This window comes from Lucilia sericata, unplaced genomic scaffold, assembly GCF_015586225.1.
Source record: "Lucilia sericata isolate MDLA Ls3-8-SP2 unplaced genomic scaffold, ASM1558622v1 Contig001497F_arrow, whole genome shotgun sequence".
Lineage (NCBI taxonomy): Eukaryota > Metazoa > Arthropoda > Insecta > Diptera > Calliphoridae > Lucilia > Lucilia sericata.
The window spans coordinates 17,501-34,409 of record NW_023995425.1 but is presented as its reverse complement, the minus strand read 5'-3'; the positions used below and the strand labels follow the sequence as shown (position 1 = coordinate 34,409).

Sequence of the window (16,909 nt, the reverse complement as noted above, 5' to 3'; positions counted from 1 at the left end):
ACAGAACTAGAACAGAACTAGAACAGAACTAGAACAGAACTAGAACAGAACTAGAACCGAACTAGACAGAACTAGAACAGAACTAGAACAGAACTAGAACAGAACTAGAACAGAACTAGAACTAGAACTAGAACAGAACTAGAACAGAACTAGAACTGAACTAGAACAGAACTAGAACAGAACTAGAACTGAACTAGAACTGAACTAGAACTGAACTAGAACTGAACTAGAACTGAACTAGAACTGAACTAGTACTGAACTAGAACTGAACTAGAACTGAACTAGAACTGAACTAGAACTAGAACTAGAACTGAACTAGAACTGAACTAGAACTGAATTAGAACTAAACTACAATTAAACTAGAACTGAACTAGAACAGAACTGGAGTTCAACTGATCTTCATGGGGAAGATAATTGTCTTCTTGGGAAGCATAATCTTCTTCTATAGAAAGTTGTGTATAATTTTTGTATAGAAAATTCTCTCTTTGTGGATGACAGTTGGGAATTGAGAAAGTCTTATCCTTAGATTAATTTACTTACAGATAATTGAGTTTAATATAAATTACCTGAAATGAGAAAAATTAAAAGTAAATTAATATTTAATAACTTGTTCAATCAATAAATTAATGAAAATTTGTTAAAAGTTTTCTCTATAGAATAGAGTCATGTCTTGTATCGACAGTTTTCGCTAGTTTTGAAAGTTTGCCTTGTCATGACAGATGTAGGTATGCTTTTTAAAAGTAAAATTGACAATTTACAGAAATTAACAAGTTATTATTGTTGTTTCTTTTGGTATTCCATGTGTCACTTTATATCGATTATCACGATAATTGTTTCAAAATAAAATCGTCGTGTTACTATTAACACACATGTTTTTGTTTTCAAAAACAAAAATGTATATAAATAATTGTTTTTTCATTTAAGAGTAGATAATAATTAATGAAAATAAAGATAAATATCAAGACAGACAGTTAAGAATGCAGTCACAACACATTTAACTTCAAGTTTAATTGTTCAGCTTTAGAATAATGCAAAATTATTAAATAATATGGCAACTTTAAAGCAACAAAAGGCCGCTGACAAAATGTAAACAAAGTTTGACATGGAATATCTTTAAAAGACGTAGAAAACCTAAAATCTTAATTAATAAAAATCATATTAATTATATTTCAATATTTCGAACGAATCGCAGTGTAAGTGATTGATTGTATTTTTTTTTTGGTTTCACACTTATGTTAAGTGTTACTTTATTCAAAATTTCCAATTAAGCTTCTATGTATTTTAATTTTGTTAATTAAATTTGACATTTTCTTTTTTTTGCTGTTATTCATTCGTACACAATTTAATGTCATTTACCCCTTTTATGTCAAGGCTTAAGCGTGTTATTTTATTGAAATAAATAAAATAAAATTAAACAATTTACAAAAATACTAAAGAATTTCTAAAAAAACAACAACAACAAAATGTGTTAAATTTAGGCATGCAAATCGTGACTAGAGGACTTGTGGGGAAAATCAAAAGAAGTGGTTGATTTGAATAAATTTCCTGGGAATTCAATAAAAAACTCCCAAAAAGAGACACTTCCTTAGGAATAATAATACTTTTCTAAACGAAAACTGTCTTCTGCAAGAAGATATTTTTCTATATAAAAACATATCTTTGCCGGAAGATACTTTTCTAAACGAAAACTGTCTTCCTTAAGAAGACTTTTCTAAACGAGAATTTTCTTCCTTAAGAAGAGACTTAAACTGTCTTCCACAAGAACACACTTTTCTATCTTCCCTGGGAAGACACTTTTCTATATCAAAACTATCTTCCCCGGAAAGATACTCTTATATATCAAAACTATCTTCACCAGGACAATAATTTTTAAATGAAAACTATCATCCCCGGGAAGTTACTTCTCTATATGGAAAGTATTTTCCCCGGGAAGATACTTTTCTATATGAAAATTATCATCCACAGGAAGATACTTTTCTATATGTAAACTATCTTCCCCGGGAAGATACTTTTCTTCCCGGGAAGATAATTTTCCCTGGGAAAACAATTTTCTATATGAAAACTGTCTTCCACGGGATGATACTTTTCTATATAAAAACTATCTTCCCCGGGAAGATACTTCTCTATATAAAAACTATCATCCCCGGAAAGATACTTTTCTATATAAAAACTTCCCCGGGAAGATACTATTCTATATGAAAACTATCTTCCCTGGGAAGAAACTTTTCTATATGAAAACTATCTTCCCTGGGAAGAAACTTTTCTATATGAAAACTATCTTCCCGGGAAGATACTTTTCTATATGAACACAATCTTCTCCGGGAAGAAACTTTTCTATATGAAAACTATCTTCCCCGGGAAGAAACTTTTCTATATGAAAACTATCTTCCCCGGGAAGAAACTTTTCTATATGAAAACTATCTTCCCCGGGAAGAAACTTTTCTATATGAAAACTATCTTCCCCGGGAAGAAACTTTTCTATATGAAAACTATCTTCCCCGGGAAGAAACTTTTCTATATGAAAACTATCTTCCCCGGGAAGAAACTTTTCTATATGAAAACTATCTTCCCCGGGAAGAAACTTTTCTATATGAAAATTATCTTCCCCGGGAAGAAACTTTTCTATATGAAAACTATCTTCCCCGGGAAGAAACTTTTCTATATGAAAACTATCTTCCCCGGGAAGAAACTTTTCTATATGAAAACTATCTTCCCCGGGAAGATACTTTTCTATATGAAAACTATCTTCCCCGGGAAGAAACTTTTCTATATGAAAACTATCTTCCCCGGGAAGATACTTTTCTATATGTAAACTATCTTCCCCGGGAAGATACTTTTCTATATGAAAACTATCTTCCCCGCGAAGATACTTTTCTAAATGTAAACTATCTTCCCCGGGAAGATATTTTCTATATGAAAACTATCTTCCCCGGGAAGATACTTTTCTATATGTAAACTATCTTCCCCGGGAAGATACTTTTCTATATGAAAAATATCTTCCCCGTGGAAGATACTTTTCTATATGTAAACTATCTTCCCCGGGAAGATACTTTTCTACAAGAAACTATCTATAAAAACTATCTTCCCCGGGAAGATACTTTTCTATATGAAAACTATCTTCCCCGGGAAGATATTTTTCTATATGAAAACTATCTTCCCCGGGAAGATACTTTTCTACAAGAAACTATCTTCGCCGGGAAGATACTTTTTCTATCAAAAAACTATCTTTTTTTATAAAAAACTATCTTCCCTGGGAAGATACTTTTTCTATAAGGAAACTATCTTCCCCCGGAATACTTTTTCTATAAGGAAGTTATCTTTCCCGGGAAGATACTTTTTTGGGAATACTACTTTCTATACAAAAACTTTCTTTGAAAGTGTCTTTCTTTACAGCATCTTATATTTTTTACACTGTTTACTTTGATGTGATTGTATGTAATTGTTAACAATTGTATGTGTAAAGTGTGAATTACATTTAATACAATTTGCAGATTTTTATTTGCAATTTTTTTTCTGTATGTTATCACAATAAATTAACATTTATATTTTGTTCATATTTATGTCAAACATATTTTCATTTCTTATTAATGTCATTAACACTTACTTTTTCTTTTTTTTTTTTAATAATTTTTTTTGTTGACATTCCTCAACGAAGTGTTTAATATTTAAATAATTATTTCGTTTGTCTTTACAAAATTTTCAAACCCTTAAACAAATACCATACAGTGAACAACAAATCAAAATTTAATTGTGTTGATTAAAATTAAATGAATGGGGAAACAAATATTCCGAAAAACCGAACAAAAGCAGAGTTTGGTGAAGTCTCTCTCTCTCTCTCGGTGGTTGAGGTGATGATGACTGAGTGTCATTATTAAAAATAAAAAAAAAGCTTTGATTGAATACTTGACTCGTTTCGACAACAATAATGAAGATAATAGAAAAACGGGGTTGGTGGTAAGGGGGCTTTTGGAATGACACAAATTGTTCGTTTGCTGACTATTGATAGTCACTTTGACGTACAATAATAATAAAAAATAATAATATTCTATTCTATTATCACATACACATGTTAATTGTAGACAAATGTGTATTCAATAAATTTCAATTCACACTTGTTTGCAATGGTTCGAAATGAACAAGAAAAGAAAAACAAAAATAATAAATTTGAAAAAATTTAAATAAATAAATGGCAAACATATAATTTAAATGAATAATAATATTCTTTTCTTTACAAAAACCCACAAATTGTCAAAAAAAAAAACATTTTGTTATAAACCATTTTAAGTGAATTCCATTTATGATGGAATTTATAGAAAAATATTTAAATGGAAATCTAATTTTTTTTTGAAATATTTGTTACTAAAAATATTCAAAAAGAACTTCCGTGTTATTTAAATACCTAAAAATATTTTTATAATATATTTATCTATATTTGGTGATTAAGAAAATAACCATAAGATTAATCATAACTCAATTAAAATGCAAAATATCAAACTATTTACGAATTTCAATCATGAATACTAGCACGAGACTTTAAATAATCTTCCTTCAAAAGATATGTAGATTTCAATGAAAAAGTGTCTTCCCCTGGAAGATAGTTTCCTTATAAGAAAGTATCTTCCAGGGGAAGATAGTTTTCCTATAGAAAAGTATCATCCAGGGGAAGATAGTTTTAGTATAGAAAAAGTCTCTTTTGGGGGAAGACAGTTTTCGTATAGAAAAAGTGTCATCCAGGGGAAGATAGTTTTCGTATAGAAAAAGTGTCTTCCAGGGGAAGATAGTTTTCGTATAGAAAAGTGTCTTCGTGGGCAAGATAGTGTTCGTATAGAAAAGTGTCTTCCCGGGGAAGATAGTTTTCGTATAAAAAAGTGTCTTCCCGGAGAAGATAGTTTTCGTATAGAAAATTGTCTCCCGGGGATGATCGTTTTCGTATAGAAAATTGTCTCCCAGGGTTGATTGTTTTCAAAAAAAAAGTGTCTTCTTGAGAAGATAGTATTCTTATAGTAAAAGTGTCTTCCCAGCAAAGATATTTTTCGGATAGAAAAGTGTCTTCTCGGAGAATATAGTATTCGTATAGTAAAAGTGTCTTCGCAGGGAAGATAGTTTTCGTATAGAAACGTGTCTTCTCGGAGAAGATAGTTTTCGTATAGAAAATTTTCCTCCCGGGAAATTTTCATCGTATAGAATAGTGTCTCCCCGTTGAAGATAGTTGTCGTACAGAAAAGTGTCTTCCCGGGGAAGATAGTTTTCGTATAGAAAAGTGTGTTCCCGAGGAAGATAGTTTTTGTATAGAAAAGTGTCTTCCCGGGGAAGATAGTTTTTGTATAGAAAAGTGTCTTCCCGGGGAAAATATTTTTTGTATAGAAAAGTGTCTTCCCGGGAAAGATAGTTTTCGTATAGAAAAGTGTCTTCCCGGGAAGATAGTTTTTGTATAGAAAACTTTCCTCCCGGGGAAGATAGTTTTCTTATAGAAAAGTGTCTTCCCGGGGAAGATAGTTTTTGTATAGAAAAGTGCGTCCCCGGGGAAGATAGTTTTCGTATAGAAAAGTGTATTCTCGGAGAAGATAGTTTTTGTATAGAAAATTTTCCTCCCGGGGAAGATAGTTTTCGTATAGAAAAGTGTCTTCCCGGGGAAGATAGTTTTTGTATAGAAAAGTGCGTTCTCGGGGAAGATAGTTTTCGTATAGAAAGTGACTTTTCTTACTTACACTTTTCCATAAGAAAACTGTCTTCCCTGAGAAGATAATTTTCGTATAGAAAAGTCAACTCCCGGAGAAGACAGTTTTAGTAAGGAAAAGTGTCTTCCTGGGGAAGATAGCTTTCGTATAGAAAAAGTGTCTTCTTGAGGAAGATAATATTCGTATAGAAAGTGTCTTCTTGGGGAAGATAGTTTTCCTATAGAAAATTAACTCTCCAGGAAGATAGTTTTCGAAGAGAAAAAGTATCTTCCCGGGGAAGACAGTTTTCGTATAGAAAAAGTATTTTCCTGGGGGAATATTGTTTTCGTGTGTCTTCCCGGGAAGATAGTTTTCGTATAGAAAAAGTATCTTCCCAAGGAAGATAGTTTTCATATAGAAAAAGTATCTTCCCAAGGAAGATAGTTTTCATATAGAAAAAGTGTCTTTCCGGGGAAGATAGTTTCCGTATAAAAGTATCTTCTTGGGGAAGATAGTTTTTGTATAAAAGTATCTTCTTGGGGAAGATAGTTTTCATATAGATAAGCATCTTGTCACCTTGGGGAAAACAGTTTTCGTATAGAAAAGTGTCTTTTATTCTTGGGATAGAAGGTTTTCGTTAGAAAAGTTTCTTGTCGTCTTGGGGAAGACAGTTTTCATATCGAAAAATTCTTGGGGAAGATAGTATTCGTATAGGTGAAGTGTCTTCTTAAAAAACAGTTTGCGTATAGAAAAGTGTCTTCTTGTGTGTTTTGGGGAAGAAAGTTTTGTTATAGAAAAAGTTAAAAAAAGCACTATATTGTTAACACTTTATTAGAAACCTAAATAGAATTGAATTCAAGATAAAAATCATTGTATTTATTTTTTTAATATTTTTGTGTTAAATAATGAAACGCAATTGTTTGTTGTTTTTGATTTTTTTTCACAAGCTTCAAAAGAAGCTGTAAAAAATAATACTATTAAATATTTCTAACACCACTACAACAAAATAAAAACAAACTAGTTTAACAACTTTTTAAAATTGTGTTTACTTTTTTTGTCTGTTGTAAAGTACATTTATTTAAAGTTGTTTTTTTTTATAAATTTTGCATTTGATTTGTGTAGTTTTTATACAATTTGATATTTGAAATGATGTAAACTGAAACCTACACAGATTTTTTCTTCTTCTTCTTTTGCTTTAATTCTATGTTAAGTTGGATTTTGTTTCCGTTTTTTTTTTTTGTAAATCATGTTTTTAATTTGAGTTGCTCTCATTTGTTAAACTCTTATCCCCACCCCAACACTGTGGCAACCATGAGATGAGTTTGTTTGACGTTTACAGCTTCGTGTCAAGTTAACAACTTGTTTTTTCTTTGGTTTAATGGTTAACCAATTGTGAAATTGGGCAAATTAACTGCATAAGTTTAGGAGAAGAAAAACATAATTGTTAAAGAAAAATAAATTGATCTTTTGACCTTAACTGTTTAAATATTAATTAACTTAAATATTCAAAATAATAAATAACAAATAAATTATATAAACTACAAAAAATTATTAAAAGTTTATCAAATAAAAAGTTTTCTCTAAGTTTCTTTAAAATAAAAATGATTAAAAATAGTTTTTTAAATAATTTATGATAAAATTAACTAAACAATTTTAAACAAATATTATGTCATTCTTCCATTCATTCATTAGTTTGTTTTTTAGTTTTTAAATGATCGCTTCTTTTAAACCAGTTTTCTACTGAAATTATTAAAATTTTGTCTATTGTTTATTTAAAGAAATATCATCTCCCCAACCACTTGATTTGTCTTGATTTTTTTCTTCCTATTTGTTTAGTATCTCTAGTTAATCTTATTTCTTTATGTTATTTTTATTGTATTATTTTAACACACATTTTTTTAATCTTAAAAATTCAGTTTTTTTTTTTTGTTTTTATATCTCTTCTATTTGTGGGCCAACATTTGCTTTCTGTTTTATAATACAAAAAAGACTTTTATTGTTATATTTTTTTCAAGGTCTTAAATTTATGTGAATTTTATATTTCTTTTTAATTTATTTATTAATACATATGTATCTAGCTGTTTATTAATATTATTAATTTTCTCTTAATGCTGTTTTTGTATTTGTAGACTATTTGTCTGTCCACTTTAAATAAAAAACAAAATATGTTTTATTAAACAATTTTCAAATTGTTTATTAAAAGTAAACTGTCTTCCACTAGAAGACTCTTTTCTATACGAAAACTGTCTTCGCCCAGAAGATAACTAGAGGTAGAACAGAACTAGAACAGAACTAGAACAGAACTAAAACAGAACTATAACAGAACTAAAACAGAACTAGAACAGAACTAGAACAGAACTAGAACAGAACTAAAACAGAACTAAAACAGAACTAGAACAGAACTAGAAACAGAACTAGAACAGAACTAGAACAGAACTAGAACAGAACTAGAACAGAACTAGAACAGAACTAGAACAGAACTAGAACAGAACTAGAACAGAACTAGAACAGAACTAGAACAGAACTAGAACAGAACTAGAACAGAACTTAGAACAGAACTAGAACAGAACTAGAACAGAACTAGAACAGAACCTAGAACAGAACTAGAACAGAACTAGAACAGAACTAGAACAGAACTAGAACAGAACTACGAACAGAACTAGCAACAGAAACTAGAACAGAACTAGAACAGAACTAGACAGAACTACAACAGAACTAGCAACAGAACTAGAACAGAACTAGAACAGAATAGAACAGAACTAGAAACAGAACTAGAACACGAACTAGAACAGAACTAGAACAGAACTAGAACAGAACTAGAACAGAACTAGAACAGAACTAGAACAGAACTAGAACAGAACTAGAACAGAACTAGAACAGAACTAGAACAGAACCTAGAACAGAACTAGAACAGACTAGAACAGAACTAGAACAGAACTAGAACAGAACTAGAACAGAACTAGACAGAACAGAACTAGAACAGAACTAGAACAGAACTAGAACAGAACTAGAACAGAACTAGAACAGAACTAGAACAGAACTAGAACAGAACTAGAACAGAACGAACTAGAACAGAACTAGAACAGAACTAGAACAGAACTAGAACAGAACTAGAACAGAACTAGAACAGAACTAGAACAGAACTAGAACAGAACTAGAACAGAACTAGAACAGAACTAGAACAGAACTAGAACAGAACTACAACAAAACTAGAACAGAACTAGAACAGAACTAGAACAGAACTAGAACAGAACTAGAACAGAACTAGAACAGAACTAGAACAGAACTAGAACAGAACTAGAACAGAACTAGAACTAGAACAGAACTAGAACTAGAACAGAACTAGAACAGAACTAGAACAGAACTAGAACAGAACTAGAACAGAACTAGAACAGAACTAGAACAGAACTAGAAAAGAACTAGAACAGAATTAGAACAGAACTAGAACAGAACTAGAACAGAACTAGAACAGAACTAGAACATAAATAGAACGGACTTAGGACAGACTTAGGACAGAACTCGAACAGAACTAGAAACGAACTGTCTTCCCTAAAAAAACAAGACACAAAACTGTCTTCCCCAAGAAGAGAAGACACTTTTCCATACAAAACTGTATTCCGCCAAGAAGACAAAACACTTTTCTATACAAAAACTGTCTTTCAAATAACACCAGATACTGTTCTATACGAACAATGTCTTTCCCTAGACAAAACAAAACTATCCCCATAAGGCCTCTTGGAATAATGAAACGGTGGGTAGAACCACAAAGATTCTATGGGGTGACCCTGATGAGAGCAAGACGAGAAATCTCCTCAAAATGAGCAAGTCTGAGGTTAGTATGATGGTACATATTCTGAGTGGACACACAGGATTACGTGCACATCTATACAAAATTGGACGTGCGGATTCAGACGAATGTAGAGCATGTGGAGAAGACTGTGAAACTCTGGAGCACTTTCTTTGCCATTGTCAGGCATTCGTCGAAGTTAGATCCAAGTATCTTGGAAGTGATGTTATTCCGGAAATAACATTCTTAACCAACACCGATTGGAAGATTCTTAGGAATTACGTCCAGGAAACTGAGTTTCTTAACATGGAAAAATAACACATTCAGTGAACAATTTTTTTTTTTATGAATTGGGGCGCACAACAGGCCCGATAGTGGCCTAGGTGTATTTCTTCGGATTTGATGTAGTATACATCCTCCTATCAACCTAACCTAACCATCCCCAAGAAGTTACATTTCTATTCTTTTCGAAAACTGTCTTCCCCCATACTAAAACTGTCTCTTCCTAGTGTCGCAAGGAAGATTTTTTTCTTTACGAAAACTGTCTCTTCCTGAGAAATGTCTTAAATATGTTAAACTAAATAAATTAATACAAATTAAATAGAAATTTATAAACCTTATAAATCAATAAAAATAAATAAGAAATGCAATCATTAACCAAACATAAAACAGCAACAGAATAAATGAAATAAAATAAATTTAAAATAAAAATTACAAAAAAAAAAAAGCTCTGCAACACATTGCCTCAGTACACTACATTGACTTTCAGTTTTTAAAATATTCGTTTTTGTAAAGAAAAAAGAAGAAGAAAAAAGAGTTTAATTTTTTTTATTTATATTATTTCAAGTTCAATAAACTTTGAATTACCTTCGACGATTTGTAAATAACTTTAACAAAAAATAAACATATATTTATTCACAAACTAAACAAGATGATGATACATAAACATAATGTGCTGTAAAAAATTAAAATGCCAAACAATTTTGGGTTCATTTGCAAACAACAAATAAAAGATAATTTAACAAATATTCACATAAACAAAGATTTAAAACTACAAAATGAAATCATGACCAACCAAATAACAGTAAATTATTTTTTGTTTAAATGAACTCAAAAGCTAAACAGAACTAAATTATATAGAGAAGTCATTTTCTAAATGTTTAAGGTCATTTGATAATTTATATGCGGCTAGAGGATTCAGTAATTAAAATTTTGAGAAATTAAGGGAGATTTTAAAATAACTAGAACAGAACTGGAAGAGAACTGAAACAGAACTATAACAGAACTAGAACAGAACTAGAACAGATCTAGAACAGAACTAGAAAGAACTAGAACAGAACTAGAACAGTACTAGAACAGAACTAGAACAGAACTAGAACAGAACTAGAACAGAACTAGAACAGAACTAGAACAGTACTAGAACAGAACTAGAACAGAACTAGAACAGAACTAGACAGAACTAGAACAGAACTAGAACAGAACTAGAACAGAACTAGAACAGAACTAGAACAGAACTAGAACAGAACTAGAACAGAACTAGAACAGAACTAGAACAGAACTAGAACAGAACTAGAACAGAACTAGAACAGAACTAGAACAGAACTAGAACATAACTAGAACAGAACTAGAACAGAACTAGAACAGAACTAGAACAGAACCAGAAGAGATCTAGAACAGAACTACAACAGAACTAGAACAGAACTAGAACAGAACTAGAACTGAACTAGAACAGAACTAGAACAGAACTAGAACAGAACTAGAACAGAACTAGAACAGAACTAGAACAGAACTAGAACAGAACTAGAACAGAACTAGAACAGAACTAGAACAGAACTAGAACAGAACTACAACAGAACTAGAACAGAACTAGAACAGAACTAGAACTAGAACAGAACTAGAACAGAACTAGAACAGAACTAGAACAGAACTAGAACAGAACTAGAACAGAACTAGAACAGAACTAGAACAGAACTAGAACAGAACTAGAACAGAACTAGAACAGAACTAGAACAGAACTAGAACAGAACTAGAACAGAACTAGAACAGAACTAGAACAGAACTAGAACAGAACTAGAACAGAACTAGAACAGAACTAGAACAGAACTAGAACAGAACTAGAACAGAACTAGAACAGAACTAGAACAGAACTAGAACAGAACTAGAACAGAACTAGAACAGAACTAGAACAGAACTAGAACAGAACAGAACTAGAACAGAACTAGAACAGAACTAGAACAGAACTAGAACAGAACTAGAACAGAACTAGAACAGAACTAGAACAGAACTAGAACAGAACTAGAACAGAACTAGAACAGAACTAGAACAGAACTAGAACAGAACTAGAACAGAACTAGAACAGAACTAGAACAGAACTAGAACAGAACTAGAACAGAACTAGAACAGAACTAGAACAGAACTAGAACAGAACTAGAACAGAACTAGAACAGAACTAGAACAGAACTAGAACAGAACTAGAACAGAACTAGAACAGAACTAGAACAGAACTAGAACAGAACTAGAACAGAACTAGAACAGAACTAGAACAGAACTAGAACAGAACTAGAAGAACTAGAACAGACTAGAAACTAGAACAGAACTAGAACAGAACTAGAACAGAACTAGAACAGAACTAGAACAGAACTAGAACAGAACTAGAACAGAACTAGAACAGAACTAGAACAGAACTAGAACAGAACTAGAAACAGAACTAGAACAGAACTAGAACAGAACTAGAACAGAACTAGAACAGAACTAGAACAGAACTAGAACAGAACTAGAACAGAACTAGAACAGAACTAGAACAGAACTAGAACAGAACTAGAACAGAACTAGAACAGAACTAGAACAGAACTAGAACAGAACTAGAACAGAACTAGAACAGAACTAGAACAGAACTAGAACTAGAACAGAACTAAAGAACTAGACAGAACTAGAACAGAACTAGAACAGAACTAGAACATAATAGAACAGAACTAGAACAGAACTAGAACTGAACTAGAACAGAACTAGAACAGAACTAGAACAGAACTAGAACAGAACTAGAACAGAACTAGAACAGAACTAGAACAGAACTACAACAGAACTAGAACAGAACTAGAACAGAACTAGAACAGAACTAGAACAGAACTAGAACAGAACTAGAACAGAACTAGAAACAGAACTAGAACAGAACTAGAACAGAACTAGAACAGAACTAGAACAGAACTAGAACAGAACTAGAACAGAACTAGAACAGAACTAGAACAGAACTAGAACAGAACTAGAACAGAACTAGAACAGAACTAGAACAGAACTAGAACAGAACTAGAACAGAACTAGAACAGAACTAGAACAGAACTAGACAGAACTAGAACAGAACTAGAACAGAACTAGAACAGAACTAGAACAGAACTAGAACAGAACTAGAACAGAACTAGAACAGAACTAGAACAGAACTAGAACAGAACTAGAACAGAACTAGAACAGAACTAGAACAGAACTAGAACAGAACTAGAACAGAACTAGAACAGAACTAGAACAGAACTAGAACAGAACTAGAACAGAACTAGAACAGAACTAGAACAGAACTAGAACAGAACTAGAACAGAACTAGAACAGAACTAGAACAGAACTAGAACAGAACTAGAACAGAACTAGAACAGAACTAGAACAGAACTAGAAAGAACTAGAACAGAACTAGAACAGAACTAGAACAGAACTAGAACAGAACTAGAACAGAACTAGAACAGAACTAGAACAGAACTAGAACAGAACTAGAACGAACTAGAACAGAACAGAACTAGAACAGAACTAGAACAGAAACTAGAACAGAACTAGAACAGAAATATAACTAGAACTAAACTAGAATAGAATTGGTACAGAACTAGAATAGAACTAAAACAGAACTAGAACAGAATTAGAACTCAACCCAGCTCTACCGTTTTATGTAGTTTAGTCTATAAAGACTTTTGAAAGCAACCTTGACAATCAATAATACTTCCTTTATATATCGTTTTAAATTTATGTTTGATTTTCTTTAATAATACATAATAAAGTTTAAAAAGCCTACATAAAATGAAAACCTACTATTTCTCAATTGAAAACTTAACCCTTTAAAAAACGCCTTAAGAATCATGAATTAAATCATAAAAAAATAATATATATAGACACGCTTAATATGTACGTCATTAAAATTTAGTTGGTTTGGTTTGAGTTTTTTTATTTTTAGCTTTGGCCATGACTGGGATATGGAAACGATGAATCATTCTGCAGACTTTTTGTTCATAAGTTTCTTTTTTTATTTTTCTTCCAATATTTATGGCTTTTATTTTTCTGTTTACATTCTTTTAGAGCCGGTTTATGCGAATGCTTTTGTATTGCTTTTATTATTGTAAAAATTATCTCATATTTTCTGAAGTAGCTATGCTTGTCAGAGAAGACTTTTGATTTAAATATGTTTTTATATAAATGACCTTTATTTTAAATTTCTTATATAAAAAAAGAATGTGAAAGTTATTTAGTTATTTTTTTATATTAACATATTTTTTCTTTTTTTATTAAAAATTTCTTTTTCATTTCCTATACAAAAGTATGCAAAAAAATTCATTTAAATAATTTATGCTAAAGGCATAATTTTAATATTAGTTGTTTTGCTTTAAGTTAAAAAATTACAAATTTTATAGTTATTTTTATTAATTACCTGCTTGTTGTTAAAGGGTTAATGATTTGTTATTATATCTTATGTAGGTTTATTAAGTAGGCTCTATCAATCAATTGCAAACCAAAAAAACAACAATTTATAAGTTTTAAGTCTTAAAACACAACAATAATACTTGTTGTAATGCTCTCATTTCAAAATGATCCGTGAAAGGTCATAAACACTAACAAAAACCGCTAACAATTAAATAACAAATATTTGTTGTTTACACTACATATGGTAACCTTGTTATTTCGACAACTGTCAATCACTGTGCATTGATAACAACTTTCTAATTAAATAATAAACAAGTAAATGTAATATTTGTGTTGCATTTTACTCACCTTTTTCATTGGGATAAACATTTAATTGTTCATCATCGCGGGCGACTTGTGTTATTATAGATGTTGCATCCATTTAAGCATAAATTGTAGAACAGTTGTTGGTAAAATTAATTTAAAAACTGAATTTTAAACCAAAACACGTTAATTTTTGTTAAATTTTTTTCTTGCTTTTTTTCCAAAGAAAATATTTTAAATATAATGCAGATTTTATATTTAAATAAATTTCACCTTAAAATGCACTTTAATTCGTAATATATTTTATTTATATTTTTAGAAAATATAATTTCTTTTTAGAGAAATATTTTTAATAATAATTTTGTTATCTTTTTGTAGAATCAAAGAAAAATAATTTTGTAAAATAAAGAAACACTGGGCGGTATGTGGTGGTTAAAAGAAAACTGTAAAGAAAAGAGAAATTTATAAAAAATTAATTAAAGAAATTTTTTAAATTACGATACAAATTTTTTAAAATAAAATTAATGAAAATTAAAAACAGAATCACTAACTACTACTACTAACTAACTAACTAACTAACTAACTAACTAACTAACTAACTAACTAACTAACTAACTAACTAACTAACTAACTAACTAACTAACTAACTAACTACTAACTAACTAACTAACTAACTAACTAACTAACTAACTAACTAACTAACTACTACTAACTAACTAACTAACTAACTAACTACTAACTAACTAACTAACTAACTAACTAACTAACTAACTAACTAACTAACTAACTAACTAACTAACTACTAACTAACTAACTAACTAACTAACTAACTAACTAACTAACTAACTAACTAACTAACTAACTAACTAACTAACTACTACTACTAACTAACTAACTAACTAACTAACTAACTAACTAACTAACTAACTAACTAACTAACTAACTAACTAACTACTAACTAACTAACTAACTAACTAACTAACTAACTAACTAACTAACTAACTAACTAACTAACTAACTAACTAACTAACTAACTAACTAACTAACTAACTACTAACTAACTAACTAACTAACTAACTAACTAACTAACTAACTAACTAACTAACTAACTAACTACTACTAACTAACTAACTAACTACTAACTAACTAACTAACTAACTAACTAACTAACTAACTAACTAACTAACTAACTAACTAACTAACTAACTAACTAACTAACTAACTAACTAACTAACTAACTAACTAACTAACTAACTAACTAACTAACTAACTAACTACTAACTAACTAACTAACTAACTAACTAACTACTAACTAACTAACTACTAACTAACTAACTAACTAACTAACTAACTAACTAACTAACTAACTAACTACTAACTAACTAACTAACTAACTAACTAACTACTAACTAACTAACTAACTAACTAACTAACTAACTAACTAACTAACTAACTAACTAACTAACTAACTAACTAACTAACTAACTAACTACTAACTAACTAACTAACTAACTAACTAACTAACTAACTAACTAACTAACTAACTAACTACTAACTAACTAACTAACTACTAACTAACTAACTAACTAACTAACTAACTAACTAACTAACTAACTAACTAACTAACTAACTAACTACTAACTAACTAACTAACTAACTAACTAACTAACTAACTAACTAACTAACTACTAACTAACTACTAACTAACTAACTACTAACTAACTAACTACTAACTACTAACTAACTACTAACTAACTACTAACTAACTAACTAACTAACTAACTAACTAACTACTAACTAACTACTAACTAACTAACTAACTAACTAACTAACTAACTAACTAACTAACTAACTAACTAACTAACTAACTACTAACTAACTAACTAACTAACCTAACTAACTAACTAACTAACTAACTAACTAACTAACTAACTAACTAACTAACTAACTAACTAACTAACTAACTAACTAACTAACTACTAACTAACTACTACTAACTAACTAACTAACTAACTACTAACTAACTAACTAACTAACTAACTAACTAACTAACTAACTAACTAACTAACTAACTAACTAACTAACTAACTAACTAACTAACTAACTAACTAACTAACTAACTAACTAACTAACTAACTAACTAACTAACTAACTAACTAACTAACTAACTAACTAACTAACTACTAACTAACTAACTAACTAACTAACTAACTAACTAACTAACTAACTAACTAACTAACTAACTAACTAACTAACTAACTAACTAACTAACTAACTAACTAACTAACTAACTAACTAACTAACTAACTAACTAACTAACTAACTACTAACTAACTAACTAACTAACTAACTAACTAACTAACTAACTAACTAACTAACTAACTAACTAACTAACTAACTAACTAACTAACTAACTAACTAACTAACTAACTAACTAACTAACTAACTAACTAACTAACTAACTAACTACTAACTAACTAACTAACTAACT

General features: G+C 30.1%; 1 long non-coding RNA gene across 4 annotated transcripts in view; it reads right to left on the bottom strand.

Annotated features, from left to right (window-relative positions):
• The window catches only part of LOC119611627, a 90,564-nt gene that overhangs the window by 69,752 nt on the left and 3,903 nt on the right, over positions 1–16,909 (bottom strand). For 3 of the 4 annotated variants that reach the window (XR_005232088.1, XR_005232086.1, XR_005232085.1), the window contains exon 2: positions 14,464–14,861. This is a non-coding gene — a long non-coding RNA (uncharacterized LOC119611627). Of the gene's footprint in view, positions 1–411; positions 567–14,463; positions 14,862–16,909 lie in introns of those variants that run through there. The other variant, XR_005232087.1, reaches the window with a different exon arrangement.